Below are 6252 nucleotides of genomic sequence, written 5' to 3'. Positions count from 1 at the left end.
TGACTCCAAATAACGATTTGTTTTTTTCAGCGTACGCTGGCCGCCGTCTCCAGTATAAGTTGCTGGAACTGGGTGTAATTGTGCGATCAAACCGCCTGGGAGCGCTGCCGTATTAGTCGGGTCTGGGCAAAGTTCTTAAAAGGCGCTCACGTTACATGCCGTGATTTTATTTATTTCGAATTCCACAACAAAATAAAAATAAATAATAATAGTAATAAAAAATAAATAATAATAATAATAATGGAAACGAGCTCTTGTTTTTGGACGGTGATTACTGCAAGGCTGTACTTATTCATCCGTTTAGGCCAGGATACCAGCTCTGTGTTTCACACGGAAAGGGAGAATTATTTGAAGGTCTTATTAATAAACTCAGTTCTTCGTGCTTGTGACGTTTGGTGACGTTTTCACGTTTTTGACAGGATGGTAGTGTGGGATTATTACATCGTAAAAAAGGTGCCGTAGCAGGGGGGGGGGGGGGGGGGGATAGGCTGGGAAACACTGGGCTAGATCGTGTGTGTGTGTGTGTGCGTGTTCGTGCGTGCGTGCGTGCGAGTGTGTGAGAGAAAGTGATGTTTACATTTTTCTGTTTTAATGTAAAGTATGTATTTCTCCTTGTGCACATGTAAGCATGGTTTCCATTATCTTTACCTATTTATATTTTAAAGTTAAATATTTTAAAGTTTATGGGGATGGTAGCTCAGGCGGTAGAAGTAGAGCTGGTGGTCTAGTGATCTAAAGGTTGCTGGTTCAATCCCAGGCTCCTCCTGCTAGCATGCTGTAGTGTCCTTGAGCAAGACACTTAACCCCTAATTGCTCCTGATGGCTGCGTCCGTCGGTGTTTGAATAATTGTAAGTCGCTTTGGATAAAAGCGTCTGCTAAATGCAATGTAAAGAGCAATGTTTCCACATTTTTGTCTGTATCTAAGTTCATCTTCATTCATTGTACTCGTGTGTGAGTGAGTGAGTGAGAGAGAGAGAGAGAGAGAGAGAGAGAGGGTGCATCGCGTGATGATGTGAAAGAAAAAGCAAGAGAGACCTTGAAGAAATGTGTGGAACACAGAGAAATATAGGGAGGATGTGAGGCTGCCAAAGTGTTTGTGTCCTCCGGGACGATATGTCAAGGGCCTCATTGGGTCTTTTGTCTTGCAAGGGTCCTCTGGGACTCAGGGCGACCACACTGGGAATACGTTATCAAGCGCGAGGAGGGTGGGGAATGGGAATGGGCCGGATCAACGATATTAATTTCATCTATATGGTACGGATGTATACTGTAGGTCATGTCATTTTGCTTGATCTATCAGCAAAATTGTTAAAAAAAAAACCCTGTACATCAAATATTTATCATTCTTTCACACTAGTCATCACTTTGCGGTGATATAATACTACTACTACTACTACTACTACTACTACTACTACTACTACTACTAATAATAATAATAATAATCAGAATATCAATTATTATTATTATTATTGTTGTTGTTGTTGTTGTTGTTGTTGTTGTTGTTGTTGTTATTATTATTATTATTATTATTATTATTATTATTATTATTATTATTATTATTAATAATAATAATAATAATAATAATAATAATAATATTAATAATATGTCATCCATCCATTTGATCTCATCTACACTAAATACACAATTTTCTTATGTTGACTAGGTGTGGCCAAGACAAAGTACCCAGGATGCTTTGTGATAAAAATGTAACTTCCTGATGACATAGCTATGATATTTATATACTTTATATCACAGAATGTCACAACAGCATGCACGCCACTTTGTGCATGAAAGGAACCGTGGAAGGAGGGGGGACAAGGACAGCTGAGCACGGGACGGGTTAGGTGGACCCTGGGAAGTGGCTTCCTGCTATTGACAACACTTCCCTGCCTACTGAGGCATTATCTCATCACACGCACGCACACACACACACACACACACATCAAGATTATATTTCTGATTAATAATAACATGAAAATTGTTGTTCCATTACTGCTGTGACTGGGAATTGACAGGGACCTGCTTTTGGGGCCCGGACCTCAGGTTGGGAACCAGTGTTCATCTGAAGCCATCATTTGCGGAATCTAAATATTTCTGAAACAGAAATTCCTGATGCCGTACACTGAGTTTTGACTTTGATCTCCTGACACTATCTTTAACCCCCTTTTTTTTGTCACAGACAGTGCCATAAACAAAAACCCTTAGTTTATCTTGTAATTAAAGGGAACCTTTTTCTTTCAATGTCAGCAAAGGTGATGGCAGTGTTGGGTGGATGTAGAAGAATGCATTAACAGCCATGCAGTGTGAGAACTGATATTGACTGAACTGCTGCTCTGGTCTTTGCTTCGTGTCGACCCAAATTCTTTTGGCCAGTTCCGTTCACCCTGCAGCAGCAAACATGGCCTCACGCGCTCAATCCACAGAGCATGCACACTGGCATTCGGTGAAATCAGCTGTTAGACTGGTTGATTAAAAAATAATAATAATAATTTTGTTTTCGTTTATTACTTTATATGCATTGTTTCATGCATATGTCACGTCATTATGAGCAAATATGTCACCTGCAAAAATCCTTGAGATTTCTCTCACTGCACACAAACACACTGGCTGTTTGCTTGTCACCCAAGATACCATTTAATGAATTATACAGCTTTCCCAGTTGTGATGCTCTGTATGCTACTGAATTAATATGGAAGAGCTGGCCCTAGCTTTACCTTTTTGGACTATAGTCTTGTTTGTATTGTATTGTATAAGGGGGGGGAAATAAAGCTGCCTAGTCATCATGCACTTTGTGGAAAGAGCTGGCTTGCGACCAGAAAAAGATCCCAGGTCAGATATATTTGGGTGTAAAGTTTGACTCACCTATCTCCCTGCTTCACTAGATGATACAACTCTTCAGCCATCTCCTGTATCACCTGGATCGCATTCGTTTAGAAATTGAGAAAATTCCTGTAGTTGTTTGTCGAGTACAACAAGGGTCTTCTGGTTTATGATTGATTTCAAGTATTATTTTGATATCATTGATTGTTGGATTCATATCATATCATATGATGCTGATGCACCATTACGATGCAATACAATCCAAAATGTTATTAAAGTTTAAGTTGATATATTAAATAGACAGCCTGCTCGCTTTCTCTTTCTATCTTCATATTCAGAAGACTTGTTTTCTGAGTATCCCCTCTCTCACCTCGCTCCCTGGTTATGCTTGAATCATATCAAATACATAAATAAAAGCATAGTGACCAAGATGTCTCTTCAAACGGGTTCCTGTTTCTACACCAGCCACTGACGTGGCATAAGCATGAAACCGGTATCAGCTCTGAGGCCCCCACTCCCCGGCCAGGACCGGTGACGTGTTCAGTTTCACATCATGCCCTATTTATAAAGCCTGACCTGAATATGTGGCCATGCTGCTTACATAGGATGACAGAGCAGAAAACGCATGCCCGAGATCATCTAAAAAAAACTAAAAAAAAATAGTGCTTAATTGCTTTATTTAAAAAATAAAAAGAAATGTATGTACTGCACGTGGTTTATACACATGCTGAACAGAAGCATTTAATATATAAGATAACTCGTACGGTTGTCAGAGGGCAAAACCAAAGTTGAGTCAGCCAGTTTATTTTTGTAAATCATTAACTTTCTGTTGCCCTTTCTGCCGTTCTTTTTTTTTTTTTTGCAGTGGCAAGAAGAGTGATACATAGAGAGAAACAGAGAGAGCGAGCGAGCGAGAGGGAGAGAGAGAGAGAGAGAGAGAGAGAGAGAGAGAGAGAGAGAAAGCAGACGTGTACAGTATATTGTACGTGCATACGTGCAAAGCTGCACTAGTCAGGGCTGGTAACGCTGGGGGATTTCAGTCCAGCTGCAGAGGGAGCACTGACCTTGGCAAAGACAACGCCGTTTATCATTCCCTGGAAAAAAGCAATGTTTAAGATTTGTCGGCTGATCAGCAAACAAATGACTAGTAACCCTTACAAGTCTTGACAAACAGTCGTGAAGTATAGGACATCAAACTATCGCACCGCACGTACGCACGCTTGTGTTATGACTGGAAAGCTGGAGCCAATTAAGCGACTTCCTTAAAAAATAACATGTAAGGAAGTTGCAGATTTTTTCATGTGAAAAAAACTTCTCTGTAATTTCCAATGACAAAAAAAAAGGGGATTATTTGAAAGGGAACGTTAACAAACTGCCTATTTGCTCCAGTAACGTCTCTTGCATTTCTCTGGAATTCTTATTCCTATTACTTATCTCATTTTAATTTATATATTTTACCCGGCTGTGCTTTTGTTTTGTTTTGCTGCTGTAAAGCCTGAATTTCCCTCCAGGGATTATTAAAGTGTTATTTTATTTCATCATATCAAAATAATCTCGCATTAGGTATTTCAAAGATAAGATGATTTCTGCACCCATGCAACCAGCAGCAGAATTTAGTTTGACAAAATGTCTAACTGCGCGTAATAACATTGTCTATTATATTCTATAGCCTTAAAAATATTTTTGAAGTAATTCATTTTGCTAAACTGTGTCAGGTATTGTATTGTTTCATCACTTCCCACTCTCCATTAATTTAGATACACTTGCATGTATTGGATGTTTAGTTCCATCAAACACCGAGGACACTGAGCACAGTGCTCACAGTGTGATGACCTTCATCATGTCCAAGGACACCTCCGCGCTCCTAACTCCCATCGCTTGGACAGATTGTTGCCGTGGACTCCAACTCTACATCAGGCCTCGGGAGTCTCGCTACGCGGGGCCTGGCGGTTCGCACGACCCCCCTACGTCACGCAAACCTGTCTGCAATGCCGAGAACCCCCCCCCCCCCCCCCAAAAACAGGAAATCCTGCCTCCCACGACCAGGGACGAGGACTTGAAAGAGCAAACCGTCCGACAAACCCGGCCCTGAGGCGAGAAGACGTTTGGCATGATGAGTGATGTTGAGACTTCCTCTTGTTGACGTCGTACACACACACGGCATCTGGATATCCAGGCTGCTTTGTCAAGCGCTCCCTGGCAGAAACGGCATCTTTATGTATCCATGCCACACGGGGGGGGGGGGGGGTGACTGGCCAGAGGGGTCTCTCTCTGTGTCTGAACCCTGTATATGCCCCAAGACAAATGCAGACAAATTCCCCAAAAGCTAGAGTAACCCTTTCATTTATGGGACTGTATATCATATGGAAATGATCTTAAGTGCCAGCGTTGACGTAACTCACCTTATCGAGATCAGTGGACAGAATAAATACAATTCCTGTTGCTTAGTAAGTCAATCTTTTTTTTTTTTTTTTGGAGAAGTGACTGTGTGGGATCTGCCCCTTCTCTGATGATAAAGTGACAGAGTGAGGGAATAAGGAATTGTGTTTGGGTGGGATGCCTGCTCTTTGCTTTGCGCGTTGTCGTCTTTCTGTTCCGAAGCTTGGGGTACATTATTAGCTCCAAGTGTTTACAGGTAATTCAGTTGAGCAGATGATTTAGTTATGGTTTTCCTGTCACTATACGTCATAAAGCGATTGGTTTGTTGTCGCTGGGCACCGTCCTTTTTTTCTGGCGTGGGACCTGCGTTTATTAATGCACATCTGTGCAATAAACGGTGTCACCTGTTAAGTGCTATGGTGACAACATGAGGACGGTATATTAATTACTGAGGTCATTCATAATGTGATGGACTTTATTCGAAATATATTTATAGGGTAATGTCATCTGCATTCTATGATCTTTCTTTCTTGTGCCTACCGGGTGACAGTTTGCGGATTGTGAATAAGGTCAGGTCACAGGTCCACTCCACTATTCCAACCAACGGTGGCCGTTGTGTAAACGGGCACGTGTGCTTCGTCCCTCAGTTACATGTTGTGTGTTTTTGCCGAGAAGGACCGACGCAGATCTAATCGGTCCACGTGGCTGCTGTCCAGCCGCATCGAGTCAGAATAGGACGGGTCAGGCTCGGTGGACGGATGAGCGTGGCATGTCAGTGCTGTGACCAAACGCTCCCCCCCCCCCCCCCCCTGTCTAATCCCTCACAGTTGGGCACTAATCCACCAACCTAACCCCAGCCCTGGCTTTATCACAGCACATTACTTCACTTCCTCTTGATAAACAGAAATATGGGATGACAATTCTCAGCGTCCATGTCATAACATAATGCTTGTAGGCTCCTGTATGTTTTACTGTCACATATTAATCAATACGAAACAATAAAATCAGTTAATCAATAAAATAAATATTATATATATATATATATATATATA

The sequence above is a fragment of the Zeus faber genome (assembly GCF_960531495.2).
Source record: "Zeus faber genome assembly, chromosome: 9".
NCBI classification, from domain to species: Eukaryota; Metazoa; Chordata; class Actinopteri; order Zeiformes; family Zeidae; genus Zeus; species Zeus faber.
This window is presented reverse-complemented; position numbering follows the sequence as displayed.